This window comes from Stegostoma tigrinum, chromosome 7 (assembly GCF_030684315.1).
Source record: "Stegostoma tigrinum isolate sSteTig4 chromosome 7, sSteTig4.hap1, whole genome shotgun sequence".
NCBI lineage: Eukaryota > Metazoa > Chordata > Chondrichthyes > Orectolobiformes > Stegostomatidae > Stegostoma > Stegostoma tigrinum.
The window spans coordinates 9,343,073-9,365,195 of record NC_081360.1 but is presented as its reverse complement, the minus strand read 5'-3'; the positions used below and the strand labels follow the sequence as shown (position 1 = coordinate 9,365,195).

At 43.8% G+C, this 22,123-nt stretch overlaps 1 protein-coding gene across 6 annotated transcripts in view; it reads left to right on the top strand.

Moving 5' to 3' along the window:
• The window catches only part of LOC125454104 (receptor tyrosine-protein kinase erbB-4-like), an 873,837-nt gene that overhangs the window by 419,087 nt on the left and 432,627 nt on the right, over positions 1 to 22,123 (top strand). The window lies entirely within an intron of this gene.

The following is a 22,123-nucleotide window of genomic DNA, read 5'->3' as shown; positions in this document are numbered from 1 at the left end:
AAACCCCAGACATCTACTTTCCTTGAAGCCACTATTGATCTGTCATGTCAATGCTTTGTCTAATGACAAATCATCTTCATATTGAAAATTAAATCCTTTGCCTTTGAGTTCTGCATATTTAAGTCAGAGCACAAGTGAATGCTCAGACACCGCTGTGTTCCTTTCATTTTCTGAATGACATTTCAATGCGTTCTTCTCCCTTGGCTGAGTGTTTTTCATGTGCAACTTGAATTAAAGCTGGTAGTTTACTTTGTGGTGAGATCCTGTTATTTCTCCTTGTTCTGAGAGAATGGCAGAGGCAGTGAAAGGTCTCCTCGGGCTATGATATAAATGCTGTTTCAATAGCTGTCTCCATCTCTATGCTTGCTGATAGAGGCAGTTAGTTCACCATAGCAAAAAGGCTCAATGGGTTCCCACATCGGGGCCAGGACCATTCGGATGCACTATACCTGTCATTGACAGAGCTCTGGTCTCCCTGCATTGGACCTGCAGTGTTTGAATCATGAATCTACTGGAATCAGAGGCAGGAACATGGCCATGAATCCAAAGGGTCACTCTGTTTGCTTGTTGTTGCATGTGTAATAAGTTTGTCTTATTAGATTAACGTGTTAATGCAGCGTCAGGTGAGATAATAATGGTGAATTAGCAGGCAGTAATCCTGGCAGTTGAGGAGATGATACAATTTTATAAGTCACAAGAGTAAAGCAGTTATGATTAAAGCTCATAAGCTTATTTTAATTATGTTTAGGAGATGAACACGCTGACACAAGAACATGAAAAAAGGCTATTATTGAATGCACGACCTAAGGGCCCAGGGCAATATTAGCTTTATGATACTGGATTATTAGACTTATTAGGCTCTTTTTAGCATTGAATTACAAGAGTACTTACTAACTGGTATAAATTCATAGTCCAATTGTACAGTAGCCATTTTGAGGCCCTGCAGTGGAGGTTGTTTTTGGTAAAACCTTATAACGTAGAAAGTTTTGAATTTCTCCTTCTCATTGTACATCAACAAATAACAGAGAAATTCAATTCAACCCAGTTGTTAACTGTAACTGCATTGAAATTCATAAACTCCTAAAAGCAAAATACAAGATCAGACTGACCGAGATTGCCCTCATTAAAAGCTGTTAAATATCACTGCTTCAGTATTGTCAAAAATCACACAACATCAGGTTATCGTCTAACAGGTTTATTTGAAGATACAAGCTTTCAGAGTCTCGCTCCTTCCTCAGTTGTCAGTGAGAGGGATGGCATGAGACACAGAATTTATCAGCAAAAGATCAAAGGGCCATAGAACTGATGTGATCTTTTGCTGATAAATTCTGTGTCTGATGCCACCCCTCTCACTGGCACCCGAAGAAGGAGCGAGACTCCGAAAGCTTATGTCTTCAAATAAACCTGTTGGACTATAACCTTGTGTTGTGTGATTTTTTTTAATCTTGTCCACTCAAGTCCAACACTGGCATCTCCATGTCAAAATTGTCATGCATGGGTGCAGTATCTCATTGGTGTGTCTAAAATAGCAGTGCTTCAAGCCTATGTGGCACATGTAGAGATACATGTCCTGGAATTCATTTACTTAAAATACTAAGAAAGATTCCAATGCCTTTTTTCCCTTTGATGTGTGAAGTTGTCTGTACAGTGTAAATACAAAATGATTTCCAACAGGCATTCATTTCACAGTAACCCTAGAGTGTTGGTTTTGCACTCTGAACACTAAGGGTGTGTAATTGTTGAATGGGTTTCGAACAAAATGTGGCTCGTTTTTGTTTGATGTTCCTGTGCTCAATATCTTTGTTCAGGGAGAGAACAGTGTTGGGGAGTACAGTGTGGAGACGAGATTTGGGGGGTGGGGGTGGGTGAAAGGAAATGAAATGAGCTACAGTGTTTTGTTTCATGTCACTAACTTCCTAAGCCTTTTATTGAAGTGGAATATATTTTGAGGATGTTGAGCATGAGGCAGCTTTTTATCCACTTCTTTCAAATCTCCTTAGATTTTCATTTTCTGTGATGTGACTATAGGTCATTACTTTTTTGATTCCTTGTGAAAGACCATTTGACTTTAGGGTCACTTTTCCAGGTCAACCCCTTTCACAAGCCAGGCCTGCTGGGCTGGAGAACACAAATGGTTTGGCACTTGAGCAAAAAAGAAAAGTCCTTTAGCCTAGTTTAAATTCTGGCTGCCCATTTCCTGAAAGGCGTAGGGGCAATGAATAATGAGAATTTTATTATGGCCAGCTGGCTGGAGATAGCTGTATGCAAAACAAAGCTATTTATTATAGATTTTCTTTTCACAAAATTAGCAGTGTTTGGAACACCACAACAACTTGAACCTATATAGCCCCTTTAACTAGGCAAAACATCTCGAGGTGCAATAATTTAACAAGAGTTTGAGACAATGCCACAGAGGAAGAAAATAGTATAGGTGACAGGAAGCTTAATTAAAGGGATTTTAAGCCTCGTCTTAAGAGAGGAGAGAGGGACAGAGATAGAGAGAGAGAGAGAGAGAGAGAGAGAGAGAGGCAGAGTACAGCCTAGGGAGAGAGTTCCAGACCTTGAATCAGGCAACTGAGGGTAAATGGGCAGAAAAAGCATGTGAGAGACCAGAATGCAGGAAGCTTCAAAGATCTTTGAGTGCCGGAGTACTGGCAATGTGAGGAAGGGGGAAGCATCATATAGAAGCAAAGGGGGAACAAAAAGGCACTGGAATTCTGAACTTGAAATCACCGCTGCCAAGTGTGCACAGAAGCTCAGTCGGCACCTGAAGATGAGAGAAGTGCGTTAACTTTGTCACGTACAACCCGTAGATGTATTCAGCTGACATTAGTAGCAGATCAGTGGAGACCCAGTTTATCTGGGGTTGTCCAGCTGTACAATAACCTCAGGATGTCCTGGGGGTTAACTTGTATGTCTCTCTAGAACAGACAGAGAGCCAGCAGATCTAAACAAGTTATCAATAAGAAACATTATTGAATGAGTGTAGTACCTCTGGGATTTGTAATTGAGTAAATGTTCAGGCGGTGCACCGCGTTAACTCCAACTGAAGAAGAGTTGCTCTTATTAGAGGTAGTGACCTAGGAAGGTCCCAGCACAGCTCAGTTGCATTTTATTTGAATTTAGTAATGGGCATCAAATGGAATTAAAATTGACCTGATGTGCTGGGGTCCATGGTACTTATAAACACTTTTTAAAGAACAGAAACCGTTCTGATGGTAGACAGCAGCAGATAAATAAAACAGAGTACTTGGCTCACTCACTTGTCAATTTCATATTGTCTCATCACTGTTTCTGTGACTTCTTAGTATTCTTACTGTAGGAACAGGTGACAGATGCAGACAAACACGGGACTGGCTAGGCAGACAAGATGCTACAATTTGACAGCATCTGACCTGCAAATTCCCCTTGAAGGAGACCAATATCTCGGAGATTTAGACTGCTGTGTCTCAATGCCAAGAAGCCTGACAGAAATGTAACTTGTTTTGTAGGAATATATGATCAGGAGTAGGCTATTCAGCCCATTTGAGCCTGTTTCACTGTTCAATGTTTAATATGTAGTCTAACTCCTTATACCTACATTGGCCCATATTTCTTAATACCTATCCTTAACAAAATTTTACCTTTCTCAGGTTTAAAATTACAGTTGATTTTCTCTACCACCCTTTGTGCATAGAAATTCTTCCTAGCATCTAGCCCTAATTGTTTTATTCATGCACAGGATGTGCTGGCTAGGCCAGCATTCATTGCCTCATCCCTATTTACCCAAAGGGCATTTGAGAGTCAGCCATGTTGCTGTGGGTCTTGAGTCATGTGTAGGCCAGAACAGGTAAGGACAGCAATTTCCTTTCCTTAAGGATATTAGTAAACCAGATGGGTTTTTCCTGACAATTGATTCATGGGTTTCATTAGACTTTATTGTTTTCAAATTCCACATCTGCCTTGGTAGGACTTGAACTTGGGTCCCCAGAACGTCACCGAGATCTTCAGATTAATAGTCTAGCAAGAATACGGCTACACCATCAGCTTCTATAGACTATTCTCAGACTATACCCCCTGATCCTAGAAGGGGTGGCCCTGGCTGCAAGTATCAAGCTCTCTCTCTCTCTCTCTCTCTCCCCAAGAACTTCAGATCAGTGTCACATGCAGGTTATTAACCTCAGCTGGGCCAGCAAGATAGCACACTAACCATTCTCTCTTGTTTTATTTGAGCACCCTGAACACCAGGACACTCTTCACCCTCCAAAATTACAGCTGGAAAGTGTGACTAACCAATTGCATTCTGTTCTGGTTAAGGAAGGCCTTAATCTCAATTCTAATGTGGTGGCTCCCATCAGCCCTGACTCTCACGCACAATACAGTTCAATATACAATATACTTTTTTTGTCACGCGTAGGAGTACAGTGAAAAGCTTTTACAATGCCTGCCTTTTTATGGCAACATCTTAGGCACAAATCCCTAGGTACAGTTCTTAGATACAGCAGAGGAATAAAAGTGGTTACATTACTTTCAGGGTTGAAAAATAAGTTTAAAAATATGACAATATTAAAGGGTTGACATTACAGAAAGGTAGGAAATTTCAAATAGGCATTACATTGTAGCGGCTCAGCACAGGGTCGCCGCACATGGTCTAATTGCGCCTGCCAGGCCCCAATCCAACAGCCGTCCTTGCATTTCATCAAGTCCCCGACAGCTCCATCCGGGCACTCAGCTGCTCCAAGATAAGTGCCAGGACCGCCTTACGACATTGGTCTCTCTGCCCAGGATACGTTGCCTGCCTGACGCTCTGGGGTGGCTTCCCCATGCACTGTTCCGGGGCTGCTTTCGCTGCGCTGCTCCACGGCTCACTGCGCATGGTGTTCCAGGGCTCGCAGGCCCCACACTGTACCAAGCCTCACTGCCCCTTGTGTTCCAGGACTCGCAGTCCCCGCACTGTTCCAGGACTCACTGCCCCGGGTGTTCCAGGGCTCGCAGCCCACACACTGTACCAGGGCTCGCAGCTCCACATTGTACCAGGGCTTGGAACCCCCACACTGTACAAGGGCTCACTGTGTATGCTGTACCAGGGCACGCAGCTTCCATGCTGTACCAGGGCTTGGAACCCCCACATTGTGCAAGGGCTCACTGTGCAGGCTGTACCAGCGCTCACAGCCCTCACACTGTACCATGCCTCACTGTCCCTGGTGTTCCAGGGCTCGTGGTCCCCGCACTGTTCCAGGGCTCACTGCCCCAGGATTTCCATGGCTCGCAGCCCACATGCTGTACTAGGCCTCACTGCCCCAGGTGTTCCAGGGCTCACAGCCCACATGCTGTACCAGGGCTTCTGTGCATGGTGTTCCAGGGCTCACAGCCCCTGCACTGTACCAGAGCTTACTGCCCCAGGTGTTCCAGGGCTCACAGCCCACACACTGTACCAGGGCTCACTGCACGTGGTGTTCCAGGGCTGACAGCCCCTGCTCTGTACCAGGCCTCACTACCCCTGGTATTCCTGGCAGTCCCCGCACTGCTCCAGGGCTCACTGACCTGGGTGTTCCAGGGCTGGCAGCCCACACACAGTGCCATGGCTTGCTGTACATGGTGTTCCATGGCTCGCAGCCTCTGCGTTGTACCAGGGGTTACTGCCCCGGGTGTTCCAGGGCTCACTGTCCCAGGTGTTTCAGGTCTCGCAGCCCATACACTGTACCAGGGCTCACTGCACATGGTGTTCCAGGGTTCGTAGTCCCCGCACTGTTCCAGGGCTCACTGCCACGGGTGTTCCAGGGTTCGCGGTCCACATGCTGTACCAGGTCTCACTGCCCCTGGTGTTCCATGGCTCGCAGCCCACATGCTGTACCAGGTCTCACTGCCCCTGGTGTTCCATGGCTCGCAGCCCACGCACTGTCCCAGGGCTTGCTGTGCACGGTGTTCCAGGCCTCACAGCCCACACAGAGTACCAGGGTTTGCCATGCATGGTGTTCCATGAGCTGCTCCGGGGCTCACTGCTTTGGGGACTTGCTGCCGGCGCCTGCTGCTGCACCAATATTCACCTCTGATGCTGAGGGGAGAGAAGTTGTTTTAAAAAAAAGGAAAAAAGAAAGAAAAAGAACAGGTAGAGCAGAGGAGCTCCAGCAGGAACGTCCTACTCTGCCAACATCTTGCCAAATTATTGCCCACAACCCTAAGCCACTTCTGTCATCGTGTTGATGCCACCACCTCTCTTGCTTCAGCTACTCAGTGTCACTTGGCAAGGATCAGCTGCTCACCTCCAAACATCACACAAATTTGCCATAAGAGGCAGGTCTCTGGAGTGGGCATTCCCAGCTACAACTTCTCCTGCCCTGTATGTCACATTATAGTGGCAAACATGTACATGGCAATACAGGATAAAGAATGGTGGCTCAGATGTTAACATTGCTGCCTTATAGCATGAGGTCAACACATTGGGTTTGATTCCAGCCTTGGGTGACTGTGCAGACTCCACACGGACATTCTCCCCATTGTCTGCACTGGTTACCTCCGCGTGCTCTGGTTTCCTCCCACAATCCAAAGTTGTGCAGCTCAGTTGGATTGGCCATGATAAATTTTCTATGGTGTCCAGGGATATGCAGACTAGGTGGATTAGCCATGGAAAGTGCAGGTTTATAGGGATAGGCTTTGGGTGGGATGCTCTTTGGAGGGTTGATGTGGACTTAATGGGCCAAATGGCCTGTCATGGAATACTCCCCGTTTGCCTGGATGAGCACAGCTCTCATAACACTCAAGAAGTTTGAAACCATCCAAGATAAAACAGCCACTTGATGAGCACCACATCAACAATTCCATGGGTTGACCTCTGATGCACAGATGTAATTTCAGAAACTCACCAAAGATCCTCAGACAGCACCTTCCAAATTCATGACCACTTCCATCTCAAAGGACAAGGGTAGCAGAGCTATGAGGAGCCAATCGTATGCAAGTTCATCTCCAAGCCACTTGCCATTCTGACTTGGAAATATATTGCCGCTCCTTCACTGTTTCTGGATCAAAATGTAGGAACTCCTTCCCTGAGGCCACCGTGGGTCAACTCAGAGACATGGCCTGCAGCAGGTTAAGAAGACAGCTCACCACCACCTTCTCAAGGGTAGTTAGGAATGAGCAATAAATACTGGCACAGCAGTGAAGTCCCATATCCCCTGAATAAATTTTTTTGAAAAGCAAGTGGAAAATGTGAATTGACAGTCGGCTAATCAGGTACAAGCCTCATAGTTCCAATTACTTATGAGACCCATCAACCTGAATTTAAATCCTGTTCCTGGCCTGCACTAAGAAAAGACACCAAATTAGATGAAAGAACAAGGCATTTGTAACTGCTAAGCCCAAGCAGTGTTTGAGGAGTTTTTAATCAAGAAATAAGCATGGACAGAGAGAAGGTCATGTGTGGCCTGGCAGGCTTAAAAGTAGATAAATCTCCGCTGCCAAATGAAATGTATCCCAGGTTGTTGAAGCATGGGAGGAAATGATGGGGGCACTTGCAAAACTTTTCAATTCCTCTCTGGCCACAGGAGAAGCGACAAAGGACTGGAGGACAGCCAATATGGTACCATTGTTCAAGAAAGGTGCAAAGGATAAACCGGGAAACTAAGGACCAGTCAGTCTGACCTCAGTGGTGGGGCAACTGTTGGAAGCAATTCTGAAGGACAGAATTAATATGCACTTGGAGAAACAGGGATTAATCAAGAACAGTCAGCATAATCTTATTAAAAAGAACTCATATCCGACCAACTTGACTGAATTTTTCGAAGAATTACCAGGTGTGTTGATGAAGGCAATGCTTTCAATATTTTCTACTTGGACATCAGCAAGGTTACTGATGAGGTGACACTTGTTAGTGTAATAAGAGCCCATGGGATCCAAAGAAATTTCGTGAATTCGATCCATAATTGGCTGAGTGGAGGGAAGGAATGGGTGATGTTCGAGGGGTGTACATCTGACTGTGTCCGTTGGAGTCCCCTGCGGGTCATTGCTGGGGTTTTTGTGATTTGCGGTCGTGATTTTGACTTGAATACAGGAGGGTTGATTGATAAGTTCATAGATGCCTGGAAAATTGGTGAGATGGCGAATGGTGATGACAGGGGCATATAGTTTGGCTGATCAGTGGCAAATGAAATTGAATCTGGATAAAATTGAGCTGATTGGGCAGGACAAACAAAGCAAAGGAAATACATGATGAACGATAGGACCCTGGGAAGCAGGAATATTAGAGGGAGGTTGGTGTGTGTGTATGCCAGCTCCTTAAGGCAGTAGGACAGGTTGAGAAAGTAATTAAAAGGCAGAGGTGGTAGGAACTGCTGATGCTGGAATTAAAAGGCATATGGTTTATTTGGCTTTTGTTAGCCTAGAGGCGTGGAGTTTAAGTGCAGGGACGTTATGCTGGAACTACATAAAATGTTGGTTAGGTCACAGCTTGTGTGCAGTTTTGGAATACATCTTATCAGAAGGATTTGACAGCATTGAGTGAAAGCAGAGGAAATTTACGAGGACTTTGCCTGGACTGGAGAATTTCAGTTGTGAAGAGAGACTGGGGTTGTTTTCTTTAGAGCAGATCAATGACTGGAGTCATGATTGTGATGTATAAAATTACAAGGGGCATAGATAGAGTAGACAGGAAGAAGCCTTCCCTCTTGATAGAGGGATCAATGACTAGAGGATGTAGATTTATGGTAAGGGGCAGAACGTTTCGTGGAGATGTGAGGAAAAGCTTTTTCACCTGTGGAATGATGGGATTACAAAACTCAGTGCCTGTAAGGGTGTCAGAGGCAGGAACCCTCAGAGCATTTAAGAAATATTTAGATGAGCATTACGATGCTACGGCATATGAGGCTATGGGCCGAGTGCTGGAAATTGGCTTTAGAATAGTTAGGTAGCTGTTTCTGACTAGCACAGAATTGGTGGGCTGAAGGGCCTGTTTCTGTGCTGTAGCTTTCTATGACACTATGGCTCAGTCAGCCAGTGTAAAGTGTGGGCAAATGAAACTGGATGAGAAAAGACTGAGCAGGCCACGTTGTACTTTAAAATTCAGATTGGTAGAGATCACTGACAAAAGCCTGACAGATCTGCATTCTGAGGCTACCACACACCTGGGGCAGCTCATTGATCCCACACTGAGCTATCACCTTGTGTGATGGAGTATGGCTCCACGTTGTTTACTAGACTTACTATACGTACAGGATGAACGCTCTGCGGTAATGGGCAGGAGACTCCTCCCAGGAATTTCTCGTAAATCCAGTAAGGAATTCATGCATAAAAAATAAGGAAGAATCAGAGAATCCTGAAAGTGTAGAAACAGCCCATCTACACCACCCCTCCAAAGAGCATCCCACCGAGACCCACCCCGTACCCTATCCCTCAACCTAGACATCCCTGGGCACTAGTGGAATTGCAGCATGGCCAGTTAATCTAGCCTGCATGTCTTTGGACTGTGGGAGGAAAGTGGAGCACCTGGATGAAACCCATGCATGCCCAGGGAAAATGTGCAAATTCCACACATTCGCCTAAGGCTGCAATCGAACCCGATAGAGGCAGCAGTGCTAACCGCTGAGCCATTGTGGGGCCTGAGAGTAGACCATTCGATTCTTTACCATTTAAAATGATCATGGCTGATCATCCAACTCAGTACCCTGTTCCTGTTTTCTCCCCGGACCCATTACTCTCAGAACTATATCTAACTCCTTCATGACTTCACAAGAAAGTGAGTAATTAAGGCAAGTCGTATTGATAGAGTTAGATGATGACGGGGATGAATGGGAAAAGGCTTGTCTGGAACATATTAGCATATATGTTTAACAGCACATTTGGAACATAGACACAAGCACTGGCCAGGTTGGCTGATTACTGTATTGTATATAGTAAAGTTGCCATAGTCTGGCCAGGCCATAGGGCTGCTGACTCATTCGAGCGATACAACTGATTGTGGTGATAATCTGAGGAGCACCATGCCTTGGGCAAGTGAAGAGGCTGGGATGGAGAGTCCTTCACAGTAACGTCAGCCAGAGTGGGAATTGAACCCATGCCGTTGGCATCACTCTGCATCACATACCAGACATCCAGCCGACAGATCTGACTGACCTCACTGTGCATTGTCTACTGTATATTCTCTTCAACACTACGAGCATTTCAAGGTAACCTGTCAAGATACACCTCTGGAGTAGCTGGGACTTGAACCTGGGCCTTCTGGCTCAGGGGAGAACACCACCATTGCACCACAAGATCCCCTCCTCCCAGTTCTCATCGTCACCACTAGATGCCGTCATTCAGGCTTTTTCTTAAAAGCTGATTAGAAACAGCACTCGAACATTTTGAATGGGGCAGATAGACTGACAAAAGTGAAACGTGTTCATTCTGGCGACACAATTCTTTTACTCAGAGTTGTAGACTTATTATAATCACTACTCCAAGCCTGTTGTAGTTTTTTTAAATAAGGTATGGATTTCAAAATCCCAGTGCCGTCAAAGGATGTTTGTTACGTTTTCATCTCTTATGGGTTTGGAGGTAATACGTGCCAAGGTCATGTCTGAAGCATCGCAGGCACGGGATGAAAGGCATAGAGGACTTAACAATCCGACCAAAGTGGAACTGACAAGTTATTTTCATCGAGATACAAATTGCCAGCAGAAGTCCATGTTTCCACGGAGACCAGGGCAGGTGTGACTGACTGATGCAGTGTGATGCACTGCTGACATCCTCCAGTGAATTCACCGAGCTGGGCCTCCAGTCATAAATTGTGAAGGTTTTCGTTTGAACATGGTGTTTTTTAGATCTTTAGCAGAGGTTCAGTTCCAACTGATTTAAATTGCAGCTTAGTTTCTTTGACCCGCGAAGCCCCTTCTAAATCTCGGATGGACCCAATCATAATGGTGAATACAGCACTGACGCCTCCTAACAGGTCAGAAACAGATGAATATTCTGTGCCGCACTGTTGAAACCCTGTCGAAGTGTTCTGATAGCTGTGCTAATCAGCCTGTCATTGAACACACGGATGCAAGTGAGACCTGTGAAAGCGTTGCACTGAATGGTTTGCCACCTCAAGGCAGTCAAATTGTCCATAAAAAGAGCTCCCAGTCACCATTTGAACAAGCTATCCCATTCGTCCTGCTCCCTACCCCCTTTCTCTTCATGTGTGCTTCTTTTCCCTTTTCGAGAATGTAAGCAATTCTCCTGTGAAAATTGCTCTTGAATCAGCTGCCAGCACCCTTCCAGGCATCACATTGCCACAATTCATTATGGAAAATAAATACCTCATTTTTCACCTGGCTTTTTTGACAATTATCTTAAATCCATCTCCTCTGTTCAGTGATCATCCTGCATCCTTTCTCCTCACGTGTCCCTTCCAAAACCCCTATGATTTTGACTATTTCTATTAAATCTCCTCTTGAGCGAATATAAATGACTTAGAAAACTCATGTTCATATCGCAACCTCAAGATGTTCCAAAGCGCTTTATGGCTATTAAGTCTCTTCTGAAACATAGCTAGTGCAATAAAGTGGCAACTAATTTCTGTACAGCAAGCCCACAAAAATGAACAAATAGTGTTCGTTGCAATGTAAGTTGGTGACTAAGTATTGATCAGGACATTGGGCAGAACTTGTTTCTCCCCTAAAGTTGTTCCATGAGCTGTTTGATATCACCCCTGAGAGGATGTTGATATCATGTGGGAGCCTGGACCTCTGACAGTGCAACACTCCCTAGGTACTGAATTGGAATGCCATCCTAGACTTTATCCTCTGCTGTCCAGAGTGAGACTTGAACCTCCAACCTGCTGATTCAGAAGTGAGGCTGCTGCAGCATATGTGGTACAAACGTACGATCAAATTTTCCATATCTGTAAACAGCAGTTGAGAGTGAAGCAAAACCTTCCCCGCTGTAGACACAACAACACTAAGTCTTGTGGAAACTTGCTATCCCACGCTGAGCTTGAGGGAGTTCTTGCATCTTGAATCAATCTACTGAATTACTCTTGGGCTGTTGCATATTCCATTTATTTTTGACTTTGGGATTTTTTATTAAATCGGTGCCCTGTTATTTACTGCATTTGTTGACATAACACAGTTGGATCACTTCAATAATGGTTGATGTAGTCCCAAGAGCCCAAAGTCTGTGATTTGCAGATCTGAAAATGAGCAGATGAGCTTTAAAATGTCACCTGAGTTTAATAATACCGGATGCTAATATTAGCTGTCAAAGTGACAGCTTCATTTTCAGGTGTGTAAAGTGAGGAGATTATTGTCTGTCCTTTTGGTTATGGAAGCCTTCTCAGTCACTGGCAGACAGAGGCAGAGAATTGTTTTTGCTGTGAGGGACACTGAGCAATGACCGAGGTGGGACAGTTCATCTTCTGACACTCTGACACCACATGCTTTAAGCTGAAGTGAAAACCCAATTCACAAGATTATTTTCTCAGGTCTGACGGCAGCATTGTTTTCCTGCAGCAAGGCAATTCCGAGTCCCGGGCAGAAAATGCAACTTTCAAGAAAATCCAGGCTCCCTATTCCAAAGGGAAAAGTGGTGATATTTTGCAGCATCAGCGAGGTCTGTAAGATAATCTTGGAGATCTTAGCAAGAAATCGGCCACAGGAATGCTCAATTCCAACAACTGGAAGGGACCAGGGTTAGGAGTGAGGAATTGTTCGACTCTTACTGTTGAGGCAGATTTCTGTATCTCCCATTCTGTTTTCCATTCTTTTGTACCATGGGGAATACTTTGACTATGTTATTTCTGTGGCTTTAAACTCATGAGAGGTTTTTGTTTAAAAATTGCATTGTTTCGATTCCATACATTTGTTAATTCCTAAAGTGTTGACACCTCAACGAAAGAATACATTTTGGATCTACACCATATTGCTTTGTCATGTTTTACTGAGCATACCAGGATATATTGTCCTTGAGAATAATGTCACAAACCTCATTGAGAGTAATATGTGGTTATGGGAATCCTCAAGAAGGAAGACAGACAACATTGCAAATCTGGCTGGTCTCAACCATTCCTCAAATCACGAATCAGTAGGACCAGCATGTTACATTTTATTTGTCTTCAATTGCAAATGTCCTAGGCCTTTTTCCTGGCCTGCAGTCCACCTGCAACTCTCAAAGGTGTGACTGGTCAATATTCTGTTAAGTTTCAATCATATACCCCTGCCTTATTCTTCAAAACTCCATTGAGAACAGATCCAGAGTCCCCAAGTGCTCCTCATATGACCAGCCCTTTATTCCTGGGATTATTCTTGTCAACCTTTACTGGACACCCTCCAATTCCAGCACACCCTTCCTTAGATACAGGACCCAAGACTACTCACAATATGTCACATACAGTCTGACCAGAGCCTTGTACAGCCTCAGTTGTACATCTCTGCTTTTGTATTCCAGCCTTCTTGAAATGAATTCTAACATTGCATTTGACTTCTTAACTGTCAAGTGAATTCTGAACTAGGACTTCTAGTCCCTTTGTGCTTCAGATTTCCAAAGCCTTTCCCCATTTGGGAAATAGTATATGCCTCTATTCTTCCTACCAAAGTACATAACCTCACACTTTCCCACATAGTATTCCATCTGCTACTTCTTTGCCCACTTTTCTCCTCAACACAAGCTGACCTTCCACCAATCTTTGTGTGTCTGCATACTTAACAACATTACCCTCTGTTTCTTCATAGACGCATAGAAGATAGTAGCAGGAGGAGGCCAATCAGCCTTTGAGCCTGCTCTGCCATTCTGTCTGATCATGTCTAATTGTGCAACTCAGCAGCCTAATCCTGCTAGATCATCCAGATCATTAATGTATTACGTGAATAGCTGTGGTTCCAACACAGATCCTCGAGGAACTCCAGTAGTCACTGACTGTCATCCTGGAAAAGACCCCTTTATCCGCATTCTCTGTTTTCTGCCAGTCAGCCAATCCTCTTTCCATGCCAGTAACTTGACCCTAGCACATTGGGGTTCTGGCTTATTTAGCAGCCTCCTGTGTGGCACCTTGTCAAAGACCTTCTAGAAATATAAATATATAACTCCGCTGGCTCTCCTTTGTCTGACTTGCTCTTGGGGTCTTCAAAGAATTCCAACAGATTTGTCAGGCATGACCTCCCTTTGACACAGCCATGACCACTCAGCCCTATTTTACCATGCACTTTCTAAGCACTCTGCAATCTCATCCTTAATAATGGATTGTAAAATCTCACCAACGACCGAGGTCAGGCTAACTGGCCTGTAGTTTCTTGTCTTCTACCACCCACCCTTCTTAAACAGGAGTTTAAGTTTGCCATTTTCCAGTCCTCTGGAATCATCACTGACTCCAGTGATTCCTGAAAGATCACCACCAATTCCTCCATAATCTCCTCAACTGTCTCCTTCAGATTCCTGGAGGTGTCATCAAGGCTCTCAAAGTTATGGCTTCCAGGTCCTAGACCTACCACTTCCCATTTAAACGCATGGCTTCTTCCCCATCCAGCAGCTTGACAGCTTAATTTCCCAAATTCCTTCTCAAACACCACACCCACCACCCTCCCCGCCACCCCCCCCCCCCCCCCCCCCACTCCCCACCAAGCCCCAATCCACCTGGAAAAGGCAGACTGAGCTCCTGCATTGGCAGCTTGGGAACAGGTAAAATGGTATCTTATCGTGGGTTGGAGGACCCAGAGAATCCCACCAGGAATTTCCAGTCCCTGATGCTGGTCACCATTTCAGATCCTGCCTCATTTACACCAACTCAACAGCCCACATGCACCAAAGAAAGGATAAAGAACCACGGATGCTGAAAATCAGAAACCAAAACAAAAATTGCTGGAACAACTCAGGAGCGTCTGTGGAGAGGGAGCAGAGTTAACGTTTCAGATCCAGCGACCCTTCTTTAGAACACAGCTGGCATATGAACCCCAACAAATATCTGGCTCCATTAACAAAGCATGAAAGATGGTGAATTTGGGGAAAGGAGATTTTGGCAGTATTTCTCTTGAATGCTTAACGTGCACATGTTAAGTCCCTCTAAACATATTGTTTGAACATGGACAAGAACTCGGAATGAGCATTTCAGTCCAGTGAGCTGCCCTGGGAATTAACATTAAATGACAGGCATGGCCCACCCAAATTGTAGCAATCTGACTCAGAATGTTCTATCAACACATCCTCACCCTTAAGACAGACGTAGAGATGTACAGCATGGAAACTGTCCCTTTCATCCAACTCGTCCATGATGACCAGATATCCTAAATTAATTCCCATTTGCCAGCATTTGGCCCATATCCCTCTCAACCCCTCCTATTCAGATACCTATGGGGTTGTCTTTTAACTGTTGTAATTGTACCAGCCTCCACCACTTCCTCTGCCAGTTTGTTTCATACATGCACCCCCTGCTGTGTGAAAAAGTTGCACCTTAGGTCCCTTTTATATGTTGTCCATCTTACCTCAAACCTATGCCCTCTCGTTTTGGACTCCCCTGCCCCCAAGGAAAAGACCTTGGCTACTTACCCTATCCATGCCCCTCATGATTTTATAAACCTTTATAAGGTCACCCCAATATCTCCAATGCTCCAGGGAAAATAGCCCCAGCCTATTCAGCCTCTTGCTATCGCTCAAACTCCTCAACCCTGACAACATCCTTGTAAATCTTTTCTGAACTCCTTCTGCACTAATTATCGTGCAATGAAAGGCATTTCCAGAACGAGGCCTGAAATTACCAATTGATGCCCCATTGTCTAACGACTCTCTATTTCACAATCTGAACTCCTGCATTTACCTTGTCTATTTCCGTGTGTATCTTTGGCAGATTTATATAAAATGAACTCTCATTCATAAAGTTGGAAGAAAAAATACATAGGGACATCAGTAGTAAACCAAGGGATCAGGAAAGCTCTAAAAACCAACAGAAGATGACCAACGAGCAGGAGGAAATAGACTTTGAGAGTAAAATGCAAGTAATATCAAAATGGACAGCAAATAACTAAAAAGGAAGAGAGAGGCCATTATGCCTTTGAAAATGAGGCAAGGGAAATAATAATGAGGAGCCAGGAAATAGCAGGGAAGTTGAATACTCACTGTGCCTCAATCAGTTTGGTCCCCTTATTTGAGGAAAGATATTGTTTCAGTGGAGGCTGTTCAGAAAAGGTTCACGCTGATATTCCCTGGTATGAATGGATTGTCTTATGAGCAAAGACTAAACATGTTTGGACTGTGTTCATTGAAATATCGAGGAATGAGAGCTGACCTCATTGAAATATTCTGAAGAGACTTGACAGGGTAAATGCTGAGAGGATGTTTCCTATCATGGCAGAATGTGGGACCCGAGGGCATTGCCTCAGAATTTAGGAGCATCAATTTAAGACTGGAAGCACGAGAAATTTCTTCTCTCGGGGGTTTGAGAGTCTTTTGGAATATTTTGCTACCGAGAGCTGTGTCCATGTGTATATATAAAACATAGATAGATTCGTGGTCAGTAGGGGATGCAGGGGTTATGGGGAAAGGACAGGAAAGTGGACATTAGGAGTATCAGATCAATCATGATCCTATTGAATGTTGGAGCAGGCTGAAAAGATGTTAAAGGATGGTAAAGGAAGTAACAATGAAAATAATAGATATATACTGGCAATAGTTTTCCAGAAGTCCTTAGAGGATTGGAAATCTGCCAATGTAACAGCCTTATTCAAAAATGGGGAGAGACAGAAAAAGTACATATGGGCCAATTATTTGTTATGAGGAAAATATTAGTATAAGAGCATATAGAAATGCATAATATGATTAAACAGAGTCAGCATGGATTCACAAAAGGAAAATCTTTCCTGACAAATGGAGTACAACTTTTTTTTGTTGCCGTAACAAGCAGGATAGATAAAGGAGAACTGGTGGAAGTACTATATTAGCATTTCCAAAAGTTTTTGGATAATTTCCAGAAGTCTTTGGGCTACTTAACAAAAGCCTGTGATGTTAGCATGGATAGAGAATTTGTCAACTAATAGAAGACGGAAAGTTGGGATAAGGAGGAATATTTTCAAGAGGGCAACCTATAACTAGTGGAGAGCTGCAGTGAACAGTGCTGTGCCACATTTTATGTGAATATATTTCAACAATTTGAATGAGAAAAGTGAATGCATTTTAGTGAAGTTTGCATCTAGCACAAAACTAAGGGGGAAGGCAAGTGGTGAGGATAACACAAAGAGTCCGGAGAGGGATATAGACATGTTAAATGACTGGGCAAAAGCTTGGCAGATGGCATATAAAGTGGAAAAAGGGATTCTTTTGCATGCTGGCAACCTGTGACCAATGGGATTCAACACTCCACAGGGACCAGTGCTGGGACCTCAACTATTTACATTTATCCATTGATGGCTTGGAGGAAGGAAGCAAATGTATTGTCACCAGATTTGCAAATGATACAAAAAGAGGTTGAAAGGCAAATTTTGAGAGGAATATGAACAGATTACTGAGAGATATTGATAGTTTAAGTGAATGGGTAAGAAGTTGGCGAATGGAGTATAATGTGGGAAAATATGAAGTGGTTCATTTTGGAAGGGAAAGCAAAAACAGTATTATTTAAATGAAGAAGAACTGCAGAAAGTTGCAACACAAAGGCACTTGGGGTACTTGCACACAAAATGCAGAAAGCCAGCTCACAGGTGCAGCAGATAATCAGGCACACTAATGGAATTATCATCTTGTACACCTCCTATTGAGTCATTTTTCATCCTTCTTTGCTCCAATGAGAAAAGCCCTAGCTCCCTCAACCTTTCCTCATATGACCTGCCCTCCATTCCAAGCAGCATCCTGGTAAAGCTCCTCTGCGCCCTCTCTAAAGCTTTCACATCCTTCCTATAATGAAGCAACCAGAACTGAACACAATATTCCAAGTGTGGTCTAACCAGGGTTTTATGGAGCTGCAGCATAACCTCGTGGCTCTTAAACTCAATCCCCCTGCCAAGAATTATTATTTAAATTGAGAAAGACAGCCAAAAGCTACAACATTGTGCATAAATCACAAAAGTCTAGCCCACAAGTTCAGTATGTCGCAGTGAAGGCAAATGAAATATTGGCATTTATTTCCAAGTGAGTGAAATATAAACATGAGGTGGTTATGCTAAAACAATTAGACCACACCGAGAATATTGTGAACAGTTTTGTTCCTTTATCTTAAGAAAGATATACTGGCATTGGAGGCAATCCAAAGACTACTCGCTAGCTTGATCCTGGATACGGAGGGATTGTTTTACGAGGAGAGGTTAGAAGAAACATAGAAAGTTCAAGCCCGCTCCACCATTTAGTATGATCATTGCTGATTGTCCAACTGAGTACCCTGTTCCCATTTTCTCCCCATACTCTTTGGTTACAGTCCCACAACAGCAAAATGCCCTCCCCGGTTAAGGAGATGCACACAGTACTTTGGGTGTGGTCTCACCAAGGCCCTGTACAATTGCAACAAGACATCCCTGCTTCTGTACTCAAATCCTCTTTCTATGAAGACCAGCATGTCATTTGCCTTCTTCACCGCCTGCTGCATCTGCATGTTTACTTTCAGCGACCTGGCATCAACAGAAGCAGCGGTTGCAACAACAACAGCTTGGTAGGACTTGGTGTGGTGCTCCTGGCGGCAGAGGCCCTGAGGCAGTGATGGTGGCCAAACCAAAGCCTGTTATAGAGACCCTGGAGCCTGTTGGGGAGACTCTCATCCTAAATTTGAGTGGAGCACAAGAAGGGAGGAAGATGAATTCTGTTTTTAGTTATATTCAGGTCATGCCTTAATATCCTCTGCTATTCAAAATGGCAGCGGAGCATGGTGACATATTATACTTTTCACCATATTTATTTGTTAAATACAAGTGACAATAAATCATTCAATTCAATTCAATTCAATTCAGTTGGTGTTCAAGGACATCCAGGTCTCATTGTGTCTCTCTGTACCTTAATTTATTGCCATTCAGATAATAATCTGCCTTCCTATTTTTACTACTGAAGTGGAAAATCTTACATTTATCCACATTATAACTACATTTACAATGCAATTGTCCACTCGCATAACTTGTCCAAATCATGTTTAAGCATTTTAACATCCTCCTCACAGATCACAGATCACAGATTAGGGGTGGCATGATAGCACAGTGGTTAGCACAGCTGCCTCATAGCACCAGGGATCTGGGTTCAATTCTACCCTTGGGTGACTGTCTGTGTCAGAGTGGACTTCCTCTAGGTGCTCCAGTTTCCTCCCACAGACCAAAAATGTGCAGCTTAGGTAGATTGGTCATGCTAATTTGCCTGTAGTGTTCAGGAATTTGTACATGAGGTGGATTACAGGGGGACAGGCTTGGGTGGGTGCTCTGAGGATTGATGTGGACTTGTTGGGCCGAAGGACCTGTTTCCACACTGCAGGGATTCTATCACTTGCCCGTCCAGTTTTGTATCATCTGCATACATGGAGATATTACATTTATTTCCTGCATCTAAATTGTTAACTTATTTTGTGAAAAGCTGGGATCCCAGCACTAGTAGTTTGTGTCTATGCTAATTGGAATTGAGAAGAATGAATTCTCATTGAAAGGGAACTTGACAAGGTCGATGTGGAAAAGTTGTTTCCTCTTGTGGGAGAATCTGGGACCAAAGGGCACAATCTCAGAGTGTGGGGCTACCGACACATTTAGGACAGAGGTGAGGAGAAATTTCTTCTCTTAGAAGGCGTTGAATCTGTAGAATTCCTTACCTCAGAGGGCTGTAGAGGCTAGGTCATTAAATACGTTCACGGCTGAGACAGTAACAGTTCTGTGGAAAAGACAGGAAAGTGCAGTTGAGGATTATCAGATCAGCCACGATCTCATTGAACGGTGGAGCAGACTTGATGGGCTAACTTCAGCTTGTATGTCTTAGGGTCTCATTGTTTCCTTTCAAAACTGAAGAGGCTGGTTCCTATCCTGTCCTTCACTTTTTACCAGAAATGTGATTGTTAGGTATTTTGCAGGCACATTTGACAGGTGACAATGTAGAATGCCTGTGAACACTGGAGATAGACTATTTGGTAGAGAAAACTTTCTGTAAATCAATTTGATTATTATCAAATCCATGATATTTGTTCTGTTGAGACTTACAGGTGTAACAAAAAGAATTTGGTGTAACAAAATAAATCCAGCCATTCCATAACCACAGCTGACATTCAGCACAAGAAAAATGTCTGTTGTTTCCACCTACACTAAATGCTTGCCCCTATTTTTGACACATGACCACAGTTGTTTTGTTCTGGCCTCTGGGTGGGAAGCTTGTGAGTTCTTATTCCACTCAAGCAATGCATGCAAACTGTCAGCTGACACTGCAGCGCAGTATTGAGGAGCTTCCCATTATCACAACAGAGTTTGTGGGAGCTTGCTGTGCACAAGTTGCCTTCCACGTTTCCAGCATTGTAATGGTGACCAAACCATGGGGTACCACGTGTGCATGGAAGATGTCATGTAAATGCAAGTTCTTTCTTCATTTAAGCCATTTCATAAGCTTTTATTTTTTATAATTGAGATACAATTTGGCATTGATCCCATTTTTCAATTAGGCAATTACAAATCAACAGGCCTAGACTTGTTTCAAAACCAAAGAACCGTAGTAATTGCCTAATTTAGCCCAAGGATAAATTTCTGCAGAATAACTTTAGCATGAAAGCAGTTTATGTTTTTTTTTAAAGCAGGAAAGGCACTTAATTTATTATTGTAAACTCATGCTTTCCTCTCCTTCCTGCTAGTTTGGGTATCAACAGAAAGGACACACCTCATTTGTATCATGTTGATGAGGCTAGAGATTAAATCCGGTCAGTTGACTGAAATAGTCCAAATCCAGTTTCTTCGACTCTCTCCTGTGCACTGAATTTACATTTCTCTAACGATAGAAAAAGCAGGAGGCATATTGAGATGTGCAGGTTTACAATTTATCACTTGAACGTGGCAACACCTTAAGGCAATCAGTAGGTAAAGGCTGCCTATGCTGCTATGTTATGGTTACTGAAAGGAGAAAACAGCCAGTTGTGGAAGCACTTCCCCAATGGCTGAACCTGGCACCACAGCATTGTAGTTCACTTTGTTAATGCACATGGCTGCCAGGCTGATCCTTGTAACTGGGACACAGATCTGGAGAAATTCATGTACCCATCATCCCCCAACCGTGTCCAGTCAAATCAACATCACATCTACATTTAGAAATAAATTGCACTGAAGTGTTTCCATATGTTACATGCTTTTTTTTTGTATTTAATTGGTTCTGAATGCCATTGGAAAAACCATTCTGATCTGGCCTTGAGAAGGTAGTGATGAGCTGCCTTTTTGAACCACTGCAGTCCACGTTCTGTAGGTAAACCTTAGGAAGGGACTTCCAGGACATTGACCAAATGAGAATGTAAGAACGGTGGTACTGTTCCAAATCAAGATTGTAAGTTACATGGAGGGAAAATTGCAGGTAGTGATATTTTTGGCATTTACTGCCCTTGTCCTTTCTAGCTGGTAGAGATCATGATTCAGAAGGTGTGGTTGAGGAGCCTTGGTGAATTTCTGCAGTGCATCTTGTAGGTGGCACACATTGCTGCCAATGTGTCTGAGTGGAGCAGAAGTGAAATCTTAAAATAGAAGATAGGGTGCAGTTCAGTTGGGCTGCTTTGTCCAGGTTGGTGTCAAGCTTCTTGAGTGTTTTTGGAGCTGCACCCATCCAGCTAAATGGGGAGTATTCCATTGCACTCTTGACTTGTGCCTTGTAGACGGTGGGCGCACTCTGGGTAGTCTGGAGGTGAGAATTCACTACAGAATTCCAAGCGTCTTATCTGCTCCGGAAGCTACAATATTTATATGGCTTATTCAATTAAATACATTTTCTTTTCTTTTCAACACTCTGCTCTGCTCTCTTACACGTACCTTCTCTTGCTTTCTCTTTTCCTCTCCTCCCCTCGTTTCCCCCTGTTTCTCTCTTTTAGTCAAGGCACTGTATTGCTATATAGATCTCCATGAAACCCTCTACATGTACATTCATTTCAACCTCCCTCCAACTGTTTGCCCCCTCCCCCCACCATTTCCTAGACTATGACATCTCCTATGCAACCATCTCCTGTCCTACAGAGCAGATGTTGAATCCAAGACAAAAAGGTATAGAGCTGGATGAACACAGCAAGCCAAGTAGCATC